Source organism: Syngnathus scovelli, chromosome 21 (assembly GCF_024217435.2).
Source record: "Syngnathus scovelli strain Florida chromosome 21, RoL_Ssco_1.2, whole genome shotgun sequence".
Taxonomy (NCBI): Eukaryota; Metazoa; Chordata; class Actinopteri; order Syngnathiformes; family Syngnathidae; genus Syngnathus; species Syngnathus scovelli.
In genome coordinates, this window is record NC_090867.1 from 7,087,352 (window position 1) to 7,101,916 (window position 14,565).

General features: G+C 44.9%; 1 protein-coding gene and 1 long non-coding RNA gene across 2 annotated transcripts in view; both read right to left on the reverse strand.

The window, feature by feature from the left end:
* rpl38 (ribosomal protein L38) overlaps positions 1 to 14,565 on the reverse strand; it is a 46,855-nt gene that overhangs the window by 17,310 nt on the left and 14,980 nt on the right. The gene's annotated exons all lie outside the window — the stretch shown is intronic.
* Positions 9,020 to 11,023, reverse strand: LOC137839826 (uncharacterized). Its single transcript, XR_011086157.1, has 3 exons — positions 10,860 to 11,023; positions 9,656 to 10,149; positions 9,020 to 9,242 (listed from the first exon to the last, which is right to left on the reverse strand). It is a non-coding gene; the product is annotated as an uncharacterized lncRNA (long non-coding RNA).

Consider the following 14,565-nt stretch of genomic DNA (forward strand, 5'->3'; position numbering starts at 1 on the left):
GGGAAGGACGGGAGGAAGGTGTTCTGTGTTGATGAAATCTTTTTTGGGGCCCGAAAGTACAGTCGGGGCCCCAATTATTCGACAATCCGACTCCTCCAATAAAGTGTCGGCAGGCAAAAGAAAACCGGATTTGTTATCTGATGCTAAAGTGAGGCGTAAAAAGGGAGTGTGTTAAGCAGCCGCTTGAAGCAAGCGCTAATTAAAAAGCTTTATTAGCGTGTGCAGAAGGAGCAGCGCACTCGATTAGTCACATGGCGTCTTGATTTGCATTCAAGCAAACTACTTTTGCTATCGTGAAGGACGTTTAGTCACTGTTTTTTCGAATCGTTAGTGCTTTATCGCTGCGTCGGTGACTTGCAACAGGTGATAAAATAAAAATGTTATCGTGGCTTGGACCTTTAATCTAAAAGTGCAGAAAAGAATCCATTAGAAGTTGAATCGCACATTCTTAAGGAAAATAAATACATAAATAAATTAAATGTTATACAAAAGATCAACAGAAAGTATAAAAATGACAATCTCAAAAAATTTAAATATGTAAAATAGTAAGCAAATAAAAGACAATCAGCAAAAAATACCATGCAAACATTTTTGGGGAAAAAAATAAAAACAATATAAACTGGAAATAAAGTCAAGGAAAACACGTGAAAATAAAATAAAAAAAAAAGAATGCTCAATAACAAAATCTGACATTTAAGAGACAAATCATAAATAGAAAGAAGAAAACAATTTGTGAGCAAAACCACTGAGCACAGGATGAAATTTCCGAAATACTAAACAAGTAAAAATGCGGTATGGTTTCTCCGTAGATTCATGAAAAGAGATTAACATCTAACTTTCAAAGAGTTGAAAATGGAGCAAATCCGATCTTGATTGGCAGCTTGCTCCAAGAGCATCCCCATTTAAAACGAGGCTATCCTTCCACAAATGGATAAAAATGACATTCCGTGTTATTCCCGTCCTTAATGTGTCATGTGCGCCGTAGCGCGGCCACCATTCCCATTGTTGGAAACGAGCAGCGGAGAAGTGTTGACAGTTCCTTTGAGTTCTTGCCTCTCATTAATGTCTAAATTGTCTAGCGGGCAGGTTGCGTTTGTGCGAGTCGGCGCCGTTGTGGGGGTGGTGTCGACTCGCCAGCATCACTCGGCCAGATGGCGAGAGGAAGCAGCTGTGACTAATGGCCGTGCGGATGAGCCAGAGCGCCGCGTGGCAATGTCACAACCTTGGAATTGGAGCTTGGGATTGAAGGAAGTGCGATGGAAGACGATAACGCGCCGCACGCAAACATCCGGAATCCACTCCCCGGTGTTTGGCTTCTATCTGCATCCCCGAAGCGCCTCCTGCCGCCGTCCCGTCTTTCATCTCCCGCGATTCACCCAGTAAAACTTCTTGGCGGTATCTCAGAGCAGAAAACAGCTACTGTAACTTCGGCAAACGGCGGCCGACCGGCTCGTGGCTCATGATGTGCGTTTTGGCAGGAAGCGAGCGACGGCGGGAACAAATGGCGTTTGGTGGTGGGACGAATTTGTAGCTAGGCCAGCTTAGGTTCGGTTCATGATTTAATTCCGCTTTTTTCTTCTCTCTTTTATACTTTTGCCATTCTATACCAGCGGCCTTTAGGTGGTGGAGGAGGCCAAGCACGGATGCACTCAAGCACACAGAACTCGCCACTCGTCTCGCGGGAGACGCGTGTTGACACTTGCGCCGTAGATAAGGAGCACTCGACGCTATTAGCGCTCAGGTAGAGAGGCGGTTGGGCAGAGAGGCGATGAGGGAGATTATTTGGCCAAATATTGGCGTCATGCTTGTCACCCTCGGACCCCGCGATGGCTCAATCCCATTATGGTGGATTAAAGTGGAAAATATTTTGATGGAGCTCATTATAGATCGTCTCCTCTTGTTCCATACTGGGAAACCTCCATTGGTCGGTTTGAAAACTTCCACTATTTCTATTTCACTACTTTATTCGAATCTTACTGTCTACAAAACGATCCCCATCGAGTAGTGATTAGGTTAGCCGAAATGCTCGGCGGACTGAAGGGACGGGCGGCTAACAGGCTTCCGCCGACAGTGACGAACGAGCCATCCGGGCTTCTGATCGTTTGTCATTCAGGACTACGGAGAGTTCCATTCATCAAAAACAATTGCAGCCCTTCCATAATACCCAAGCGATGGAAATCGGTTCACCAACTCGATTCTAGTTTCCCCCCCCAATGAGCGCAGAATAAATCGCATCACTGGAATAATCCACAAAGTGTCGCGTGTTGGTCCACTTAGTGTAAATTGCTTTAAAGAGCTTATTGGTACTTTCGTTAGAGTCGGCCGCTGAGATTCCTGGTGCTGGAACACCTGGAAGCCAGATAACGGAATCCCACACGTCGCAGCGGGAATCTTATCTCGCCGTTTGCCGGCCACACGGACGGCGGGTTAATTAACTAGCGGTTGACGTCCGTCGCTTCCAATGCAGCCGAAGTCCAGATGGACATTCGTCCACAGGTTGGAGTGCGAGCTGAGTTCCAATAAAAGTTTTCTTGGGGAAATGGGGAAAGCATCAACGAGCTTGGCAGGAAGTCAGTTTGACAAATAATTATGATTTAAGCTTCCATTGATCTAATGGAAACGGCCATTACAGTTTGATTGGGTACAAATAAAGTCTGGGTGAAGCAGCATGTGGCTCATTGTCACCAAGTCTTTTCCCAATCTCATCTGGCGGCCACGGCCATTATAGTTTGATTGGGTACAAATAAAGTCTGGGTGAAGCAGCATGTGGCTCATTGTCACCAAGTCTTTTCCCAATCTCGTCTGGCGGCCACGAGGCGCCTCGTATTTGTTTTGATCGTGACAGCGATAAACCTTGAAAGTCACAGCAGCTCATTAGAGGATAAGTTTATCATCGCCCGGGACGCTTCTCCGCTGACGCCTCGGAGACGTTTGATTTGATGGGGGGGAAAAACAAATATTTTTCGTCCCTTTTCTCCTCTCATGCTTACGCAACGCACGGTTCGTTACATAACCTCAAAGTTTCACGCAGAAGTGAGAAGTCTGTTTTTTTGTTTTTTGTTTTCCCCCCCTGCAAAGTTGACTTCCACAAGTTTGTCACTGCAAGTCTCGGGAGATAACGTTTTACCCCCACATGTACCGCTTTGCTAGTTTTAAGGAAACTTTCACTCAAAGTCAACTTTATGCGATATTGACGATATCAAGCCTCACGTTTTTTTCGGCTGTAGGTCGCTAAGCGGATCGGCACTTATTTGAAATGCATTTGTGACCCCCCAAAAAAAAAAGATGCTCTCAATTTCCATTCTAATGGCGCAAAGTGATTACAAGGTTTGCCACATGCATGACATTTCATAGACGGCCTCCGTCGCAAAGGCCAACAGCTGCTCCGCCTTGGTAGCGTCCATGAATCATGCTGATGGGCGACAGATGCATTTTCCTGGCCCAAATGAAATGGAAGTCAAGCAAAAAAAAAAAAAAAAAACAACAAAAACAGGCAGGATGGACGCTTTTATTACGAAGCGAAACGCTTGGGAAACACGGAGAGTGCAAAATTGCATCAGGAACGATCTGCAGGACGCACTGGCGAGTGCAATAATGGCCGTCTCCGATTACACGAGATGGGCTAAAGAGTTTAGCGGAAGAGTGCCAAATAACCAGAGCTGGAGAAAAGTTTTAGGAGAGGAGAGCTGTCCAATATGCCACCAAACGAGTTTGATAACTCAGCAGCCGCGTTGCGTCGGCAGCACTGAACCAGTTGTTGATTCTGTCACGTAGGCTGTCCGCTGACTCCACCGCGCCAATGTCGACGAGCGCCCTCCCCGAATCTCCGACCAGATGTTCTGGCGGTACGAGTTGGAGGACGCGCCAAATATTTGGGATAAATTAGTAAAGACAACATGACCCCCCCCCCAAAGTGTCGCTGCCTTGGCAAAAATCGGCGGCGTGATTAGCAATTGGCTGTTGGAGAGGATGAAGGCCCTCTTGTGGGAGGGGTTGGTATTACGGTTACGTAGACGTCGTGTTAAGTCTGTGAAACGAGCTCGTGAGATTTATTCAAGTTGAGAGCTGGACAATTTAGCTAAAGTGACGTGTTGGGTGCGTGCAGACGGCGGCGTTTCTGAAACTCAGACGACCATTTGAATAGTCTGCCCCGAAGGGGGCCGCTGCCCCTAATTCCTTCCTAACCACTGGCAAAATGGGAAGACGAGCGGGAATTTACATTTTAATGTGGCTGTCCCGATCACTTTGGCCAAAGCAGCAAACGAGCCATAATGACAGGAAACAACAATCAACTTGTTGGGAAATAATCCTGAAAAAAAAGTTCCTCCCCGTTTTCAAGTTGGCTTGACAAAATTCTGGCAACAGAAAATCGGTTTAGTTTTGATGAACGACGCTCCACTTTTATTTTGCAGGACATTTAAGGACAGTTAAAAATTGATGACGATGCAAATCCATATTTTCTTCCGTTGTCCTCCTTTGCCAACTTTTGCTTCACCGCCGCAATAACCTTGGGAGAAGACGCGGTAAACATTGTCATTAATTGCAACGACGGTCTAATTATAAAAATCTTTTTCCTGAAGGACGACTGAATTTGTTACGTCTGGGATAAAAAAAAAAAAAAAAAGCAAATCCCAAAGCAACAACTAAGAGGACAGGGAGGCAGTGCTGCTGCTGTATTTTTTTTTTCCCATCTTTTTTTTCTTTATATAAAAAAAAAAAAGCCATGCAATCATTATTCTTTTCACTGTGTAGCTGCGGCATGAAAATATTCCCTCCATAGAGCAACAACAAAGGCTCTGTCTTTTTTCCCGTGTGTGTGTGTGTGTGTGTCTGTGTGTGTGTGTGTGACTTCACTGCATAGCTCCACCGAGAGGACGGCAGCAATTTGAGAGCAGCAGGCAGGGACTTGATTGGCTCTTATTGCTATTTAAAGTGCTCGCTCACTCGCCGAGGCCCGCAATCGAGCGTCACCATTCAATACGTCCAATTTTAGCAGGCCGCGTAGCGTCGCGTCGGATATCGACAGATTGCCCCCGGAGAAGTCCTCACGGAGCATCATCGAGTAGTTTGTCCCGGACGACCGTTCGGAGCCGCTCCGTCCTCCGCCAAGGCCGAAACATTGGAAACACTTAAAAAAAAAAAAAAAAAAAGCGATTGCTGTTCCACTCCAGTCCTGTGGAAGGAAAAATGACCACAGGAGTGGTTGCCAGTTGATTGTAGTTTTTCCCCCCAAAAAAAACAGGACTGATGAAAAAGCAACATCATGAGCAAAATGTTTGGCTAGAAAAACATTCAGAAAAACTAAATAATACAATAATAAAATAATCATAATTCTTATGGGGGGAAAATCATAAAAATAGTGTCACAGGAAGTGACATTTACCTCGGTAGATTTCTCGCCCGACCTTTGGAGAGCAATCCCTGCACATGGACAAAAATTAGTCCAAATGTCTTTGATTACACGTAAACATCGAATCCAAAATCTGTGTTGATTTTGACCAGTGGAGTGGAAAAAAAAAATAGCTTTCCAATGTGCCTCCATTGTTTTGCCATAAAAGCTAATCGTGTAGCGCTATATTAGCTCGTCATTACGCGCGCTAAACATCACACTGACATCCTTTGCCACCGCCATGATGATAATGACGATACGGAATTGTTTCGGGGATGTCAAGTTGACACGCAGTGGCGGTCCAGGCGCGGTGACGGGAAATTGGAACGGCGGGGGTTGGCGCCGTCGCTTAATGTGGCATCTGTCGCGCAAACCTCGGCGTCCAGCTGGAACAAAAAAGCCTCTGACCACGCAAGCACAAAAATCTAACAACCAGAAGGTGACTTTTTAGCATTAGCGGCGCTTTTCTACTCACCCGTGTTTTACTTGCAATGACACAACGTTGTTGTTTTTTTTTGTTGTTTTTTTCTCCACGCGCTCGCAAAAGCTCTCAGATGGATGGAAGCAGCACGTCGCCGCCATCTTAATGGATTTTTGATTTATGCAATATTTAGACGACGGCGTTTGGTTGTGATGCGGCGGGCCGCTTCTCTCTTTCACTCTCGACGGAACTAAATTCCATTAGCAGGTAAAAGCCCGGCGCGATAAACGGCCGACTTGTTTTGTTTGCGCGCGGCGTAATGTACGCGCCGTGTCAAGAAGTTTTTATTTGTCTTGCTCGGGCAAAGTGATACGCCGCTGCTTTTATTGTTTTGTCTGTTGTGCTCGTGAAATGGATCATCTTAAAATGAAACGGCCCTAAAAAAAAAAAAAAAAAAAGACAACTGCCGTGAATTGTGTTCTTATCAGGAGATATACTCGGAAAAGGAAAATGGAAGTGTGAGTGGACTTATTGTTTTTTCATAAGATGGACCAAGATGGTGGACAAGGCTGTCAGTACGTCCTCACACAATGTTCCCATCGAGCAAACGTATCCATGGAGATGAAATGTCTTTTTTTTTTTTTTTTTTTCTACCTCACACTAACTAGACTTTATAAAAATAAAAAAATTCCATCATGCCGCGAGAAAGAAAGTGTTTAGAGTACTAGCGGGGTGGGGAGGAAAAGTTTCCCCAAGTTCGAAAGGTTGCGGTAAACTTTGCGAGCCTTTTAAGCACACCTCCAGTGTGCCGTCTTTTTGCATTTTACACGTCCTCGGCGGCAGTTAAGTGAAAATAACTATCTTTTTACGGCGGCGTAATGAACGCGCATCTGTGCTAGCCGCGGCTATTGTGTTGTTATATTTCCGGGAAGACAAAACACGCGTTTGTTTAACATCCAACCGAGTCACTCGAGGCCCGGGGAAAGACTTCCGCGGCGGAATCTCGCCGTGTTCATTTCACGGGTGTAATGAAGCGTCGCTTTTTGTTGCGTTTTTTTTTTTTTACGCGACAAATTGCGTGGCGTCTGGCGGTGGCCCAAGTCAATCACGGCCAGCGCCAGCTGCGCTTCTTGGCGACAGGAAGGTAATTAAAGCGACCTGAGAAATGGAGGTGCGTTTCATCCACAACGCCACCTGACCGCCTCTCACAACGCATCACGAAATTTGTGTCATCCGTCCAAAATCTCAGCAACTTTGACCTTTCACCTCCGTCAAACGAGCCGACGGGACCGCCTCCTGTCATCTATCCATCTCCGCACTTGAACATATTGACATTTGTGAGGTGCTCGGCAGTAATTGTCAACCACGCGGCGACTCCTCTCGTTTGTTTCCGTGACATTTCGCCTTTGCCTGATTGTCTGTTTAACGCAGGGGAAAGCAAAATTAATTGGAGTGCGGCCCTAATCTGTCTGCTTGAAATGTCACCCCTTTATTGTGACGCCGCCGTCGACATGTCGGCCGCATGAGAAGGGGAGAAAATTAAGAGAAATGCAAAATTACAAGAAGGAACAAAGAAAAAGGTCTGTGAAGGCTTTGACCTTTGTGGCAAACGTTCCAAACTTGTCCGCTTTACTTTTGAACGGAAACGGTCACAATGTTAATTGCTGACATTTGCGCCCGGGATTTGCTGATTAAACTTCTACACTCAACACTAGTCCGCTTAATTTAACATAAAATGTGGTAACACTCATCTTGCTCCATCCTGGAGTAAAATACTAAATTGAACCATTCGGTTCTGGAATGATTCTGAATCGGATTCATTCTGGTCTAGAGCATAACCAAAAGTGGAACGTATCTATTCTGGGATCAATTCTAAAGTGGACCATTCCTAAAGTGGACCATTCCATTCCAAGAAGGAAAAAACCCCAAAACACAGCATGGATGGACCCTTCTGTTTTTAGATGTAACCTCATGTGGAACGTTCCATCCATCCATCCATCCATCCATCCATCCATCCATCCATCCATCCATCCATCCATCCATCCATCCATCCATCCATCCATCCATCCATCCATCCATCCATCCATCCATCCATCCATCCATCCATCCATCCATCCATCCATCCATCCATCCATACCCATACCCCCATACCCATACCCCCATACCCATACACCCATACCCATACACCCATACCCATACCCATACCCCCATACCCATACCCCCATACCCATACCCCCATACCCATACCCCCATACCCATACCCCCATACCCATACCCATACCCCCATACCCATACCCATCCTCTTCCGCTTATCCGGGGTCGGTTCGCGGGGGCAGCAGCTTCAGGAGGGACTCCCAGACTTCCCTCTCCCCAGCCACTTCATCCAGCTCATCCCGGGGGATCCCAAGGCGTTCCCAGGCCAGCTGAAAGACATACTCTCTCCAGCGCGTCCTGGGTCGTCCCCGGGGTCTCCTACCGGTGGGACATGCCCGGAACACCTCCCCAGGGAGGCGTCCAGGAGGCATCCTGATGAGATGCCCGAGCCACCTCATCTGGCTCCTCTCAACGTGGAGGAGTAGCGACTCTACTCCGAGTCTCTCCCGGATATAGCTTCTCACCCTCGGAACGAATGGAACGTTCCATTCTTGACTAAATTGGACCATTTCATTCTGAACTACAGTCCCCAAACGGAACATTGTGTCCTGTAATAGCATAAAATATGCATTATTTTTGCAAAAAAAAAAAACCTGGATGACAGTGTTAAATTTTCTATCCTTGGACATTGGGAACCAGAAAAACAATCCGTTCTTTTAATTTTGTCACATGACATGGCTCTGTGCCACATGCTGCATCACCAAGCCAAAAGATATTATTATATGCTCTGCTCTGACCATTTTTTTTTTTTTTTTAATGATCTTTCTCGTCTTGCCGCGACTGCCACAAGGTCAGGATCAAACCGATGCGGACCATGAATTAGTTTTATGTTCCCTGACAGCAAATCCATCTGAGATCATTGACGCCGCCTTCCCACAATCCTCCTCGACAACAAGTTGCTCTCGTCGGCGCTGTCACTCTTCTCCAAGCTTGGTTTTAAATCATCCAAGTGTGCCACTTTATCATCTGCCGGCTGTTTTTATTTATTTTTTTTATACGTGTGAAATTGGAAAGAAGGCACGGCGGCGGCAGATTGAAAACGCAAAAACAAAAGCCTTTTTTTTTTTTCCCCCCCATTATATTTTATTCAAAAGTACAATCCACCTCACAAGATTTGCATGAAAAACAATTATATATTAAGAAATTCTTCTTTACATACTAAACAGCCCACCCTCACCAACTCTTTCTCATGATGGATGGACGATGGCATTTGGCATACCAGAAGCAATGGATCCCTTTCAAGATGTCAAAAGATCCCGGAAAAGTAAGATTGGAGATTCTGGAAAAAAAATGCAAAATGTGAGCAGCAGTCAACTTTTTCCCGCAATTTTTTTTTGTCCCATTATATCCCCTGCAATGTCCCAGCGGGTCCTATTTCTGTCCTGCTTTGTCCTGCCGTGTCCCCATGATATCATTCCGCCTCATAACATCCCAGCATATCCTTTTATGTACCTATTATATTCCTTAATATCCTAAAATGTTCCTCATCATGTCCCATTACGTCATATATTGTCCCATAATGTCCCCTATTGCATCTCATAGTGCCCCTTTATTATTTATGTCCACATTTGGTCTCATCACGAGTCCTTGCGTCCCATCGGGACCGATTGACTAAGAACCCAAACATTTTGGGATGTCCCCATCCTACCTTAATTGTCTCCTTTCGTACGACCAAATACGGATAATACTTACACACGAAAAAACGGAGACACATTCCGCACATGGCGATAACGCTGGAGATCTGCAGCGCCCGGCCGCACTCAGGGCTCATGAGGCAGTTCCCTGTCTTCCGGCAGCATTTGGGGCACTTGCTGCCTCCATCGTGGTCGTCCCTGGTCTCAGACGTATGGACTCTCTGAGACTGAGTCTGGTATGTCTCGTTTTCGTGCATTTTAGGCTGGCCCTCTTGCATCGAGTAGGCCTGCGGCTGGGCCATATACACCTGAGGCTGAGCGGCGTACATCTGAGGCTGGTGCATCTCAGGCTGGGCCATATACATCTGAGGCTGGGCAGCATACATCTGAGGTTGGGCCTGGTACATTTGAGGTTGGGCGGCGTACATCTGAGGTTGATTAAAGTACACCTGAGGCTGGTCCGTGTACGCAGGGGGGGTGTCCAACTTCGCGCCCTCGCCGTAAATGGCAGCCATTGCGCCGATTATTAGCAAAATCAAATGTGTGAAAAGCCTGAAAGAAAGAAAATAAATAAATAATTGAAATAAATAAATAAGCAAGTAAATAAAAGAAATTTAAAAAAAATCATGACTCAAAAAGCCTAACCCTAACCCGGATTATTTTTTTTTCAATTTATGAAAAGCATAGCTGTAGTTTCCACACCCCTCCATGACGGTACCCATGTGTCATCATGTTTTTGTTTTCAATTTGTTGACAAGGAAGTGTTTATTCAGGCATGCCATTGTCCTGCGTATCTAGTTCAAATTTTTTGAAATTTTTTTTTAGTTGAAACGCCTTAACCCAGAATTCAACCCGCCGGGTATTTTACAACTCTCAAGTGCGAATCGTGAATATTTTCGCCTCCTTTACGATCACATTAGCCAGTGAAGTCAGATTGATTCTTCCACACTAATGAACATTCCCTTTACTGCTTTCCCCGGCAGACGCCATCCGATATTCTGCGATAACCCAGATTTGGAAATAATAACATTTTCGACGCACGGGGGGAAGGAGAGGGGTCCTGTATTTGTTCCAGCCGAGGCTAAATTCGATTGTCGGTATCCACGGGGGGGGCCACGGGAGCATTTTAAGTGCACCTCCTCCCAGCTTTGGAAAGTTGGCGGCTTTTCAATCATAAGTAATGAAATTCCATCAGCCACCCTCGGAGGAAGCAGGGGAAAGACCCATTAAGAGAAGCAGGGAGACGGAAGTCGTGCTCTTACCCTTTGCGTTGTCGCTTTCAATCTCTTCTCTCCACACCTCAGACACTCGAGACACTTTTGGAGCCCAACGGGCGTGGCACCGAGTTTTACCGGTTCTCCAGGTGAGCGCTTTCGAGGCGGAGTTGTCGAATCTAATTTGCTTTCACAAGACACAACACGTAAAGCAGTTCGATACAAAAGAACGCCACGCCGTTATTTGCCGTCTTCTTGCAAAGCAAAAAAAAAAAAAAAATCCTAGAATAAAACTTTCCATTTTGACATGTTATTAGCATAAATCCTGCAGATTCATTAGCACAACACATACAAATGCAATCAAGCCTCCATAAATAAATAAATAAATAAGTAAACACGGAATAATTAATGTTTGATTGGTCGGAAAATTCAATTTAGAGGTGGGACAGAAAAGGGGGGGGGAAATAGAAACAGAATGGCATCGCCGACTGAGCAGCTCTTTTGTTTTTCAATAATTCCAATTTAAATGGCAGTATTAGGTGTGTTTGAAAAACAATTGGATTCTTACAAGCAACCACAGGGGACAATCATATTCTGTTAGCGTCGAAAAAAGACGGCGAGCAGAAAATGTACGTTTGCCCTTCCCTGCTGCTTATGGGAACGTTTTTATTGATATTGTTTACTGACACCACCGGGGTCCTACTGCGATATTAATTTTACACTCCTCTCATTGAAAGTTTCTCATTTTAAACCCATTGTGATGAAAGTCACAGCGTGCCGCTTCCTTTTTTTTTTTTTTTTTTTTTCGTGCAAAATGTCAGGTCAGTCAGGACTGCTTGACGAGCCGTGTCAGAAAAGTCCCAGGACCGATGTCATAAAACGTTATATAACATAGGAACCTTTCCATAGGCTATTCCTGGCCTTTTGTTTTATGTTGCCTCCATAAAAAAAAAAAAAAGTTCTTGCTTGCAACTGCGGCTGACAAGCGCGTGGCATGTAAAGATGGAAGGCAGGCACTTTTGTCGTCTGATGCCGCTGTGCTCGCTGCACACGGCAAAAACTTAAAGACAGCAGGTGCGCCATCAAGCAGAATAATTCATCGTCTTCTCTCACCTACTTTTTGTGTGTGTGTGTGCGTATTTCCATATCCGACCGTCACGTTTGTACCAGATAAGGCAAGATATTGTCTGCTCGGGCAGCGATAACGACGACAAAAATGGAGATAACGCAGTAGCGCCTTTGCATTTTGTTTACTGTATGGTGAGCCACATGCTGCTTCACCCAGATTTTGCTCCCCCTGTCAATCAGCGAAGAAATCATTTTTTCATCGCTTCACTTCAGTAAATAAGCGTTACATTTTATTTTAATATAAAACACACATTCAATTACATTTATAATATTCAAAGGTGGCGTCTGCTGCGCTGCGTCAGCTTAATTGAAAAATTGAGATTATTACTTTTTTTTTTCCTTTTGTCTGTCACGCTGTAACGCGTTTGTGTCAGAGCGCCTCGGATGTTTTAATAAACACGAAACTCTTTATGAAATTATACGCCGCGTTCCCTGACGCCTCTTAACCGACTCGCGCATTTGCCAATCTCTGGTGATTTTCCACTGGCAATTTTGACTTTTGTTCTTCCGCCTTTTTTCTACTCGTCTTAAAAAACAAAAAGAACATTTTATTTTGGCGGGGTGTCAAGTATGTGTTGGATTCCATCTTAATGGGCAGATGCTCTGCTGTGTCACCTGTTTGACAAAGGTGGGATGAAGTCGCAATAAGGTAATGTGGTGGTGGGTCGGGGGGGGCGAGGCGGGGGGGGGGGGGGCTGATCAGCACATTTGTGGGCTTTTCCACGTTACACACTCTCCCTGGGAGCCAGTTTTAATTAAATTGAATTGGACACGCTTTGATCGGCAGCCTGCAGCCATTGTCAAACGCTCACGCCATAAATCTTTTGCACTTTCCGAGACGCATCTCGGCCTAAAGAAAATTTCATACAAAAATTGACCGTACATTGGAATAACAATATTGAATTGAAAATGATTTTTATTAATCAACCAAAGATGGCAGCATATCATCATGGTTGCTCCGTGGCTAAAGGTAATTTACCACCTGACTTTGTGTAAGGCATCCCTATATAATAACCTCGCCGTCAGCATTTGTGCCTATATGGGGAGGCGGGTCAGCACGTTTAAAAAAAAAAAAAAAAAAAAAAATGAAATATAGCATCAGTCAAGGGTGCGGTATAAACCTGACCACTTTTTTTTTTTTTTTTTTTTTAATTTGGATTGGCAAGCCATCTGCCAGCAGGGTAATATTTTACCCACAAGTCGTTTTCGAAGTATTCCTACTCCGCACTCGAGTGCCTCTCCATCATGCTTGTCCGAAGGGATTTTTATTGAAGAACACTGAGATGGGATTGGATGCCGCGTGCGTGTGTGCGTGAGTGATTTTATTGCCGCAGCAGGGAGGCTGTGTCGCTAGGTTACAATAAAATATGTTCATTTATTTGTTGTCACAGACTCGCCGTTTGACTCCTGACGGATTTCTCGATTTCTCCCACACTTGCCGTTCTCTTTCAAAATTCACCCGGTGGCCTCCAACTTGTGCCTCTGATCGACCCACCCGCGTCCTTCTTTCGTTGGCTAATATCCGACCACCTGTGGATTCACTGAGAGTATACAAAAGAAAGCTCGTCTTAATTGTAGCAAGAAAGAAGATGGCGGGGGTCCTTCAGAATGATTTGTTTTTTTGTGTCAGAGCTGAATTCGTTCAAGGACCGAGTGATCTACGGCAAGTGCGAATCCTCAAGGTGTCAAAAAGATGCTCCGCCGACGACCCAGGGTCGTGTTTTTTTTTTTCTTCTTCTCCTTTTGAGTGTAAATCTTATGCCCTCCTGCTCTGCTCTTTCCTCGCGCCCTTGGTCTTTTCTCCGTCTCGGCCGATAAAGAGGCACAATTTATATCCGCGGGTGAGCAAAATTAAATAGACCTGGCACAAAGTGAAGATAAATGGCCAAAACACATTTTTCCACTTTGCTTATTTCCGCAGCTTTTTTTTTTTCTTTTTTTTTAAAAAGCTGTTAGACTGGCAATAATATACAGTCGCTCGATAATAACAACACGTTTTGGGGCACACAAAGGGACTGCCGGCTGGGTTTGTACCTGCCCCCCCTCTTTTAGTCACACTTCACTTAAATTAACAGATTTTGTGTGGGCATCACACAAAAAGCAGCACATGTTGCTCCAAAAAAAAATACAGAAAGCGAAAACTTCATTGCCAATAACACTTTGGGGGCAAATCAGTTAAAATTGGAAGTCAATGTTTTGTACTATATTTACATTTTTTACCGTATTGGCCCGACTATAAGATGGTGTTTTTTGCATTGATAAGTGGGGGGGTCGTCTTACATTTGGGGTCTAGACATTATACATAACGCTAGAGGGCGCTATATATCTTTAAAGTGAATGCTGAACTTAACTCCCCAGGCCAAAGCAAACCCCTGTCAGGAAGAAGAAAAAATAAAAATAGCAGTAGCACGAAGAAGAAGAATAAAAAATAGCGGTAAGAAAGAAAAGGGAAGAAAATAAGAGATAACAGAAAGTGGAGAAACGTAGCGACAATTTGGAGAAAAGAGGGTTGAAGCTTGGCTAGGTTTTTTCAAACTCAGGGTTGTCTTATATTCAGGCCAATACGGTATTATTGGGCCGCGAACATACATAGCATGGGAGTGGCAAACAAGCGGCGAGCGTCAAA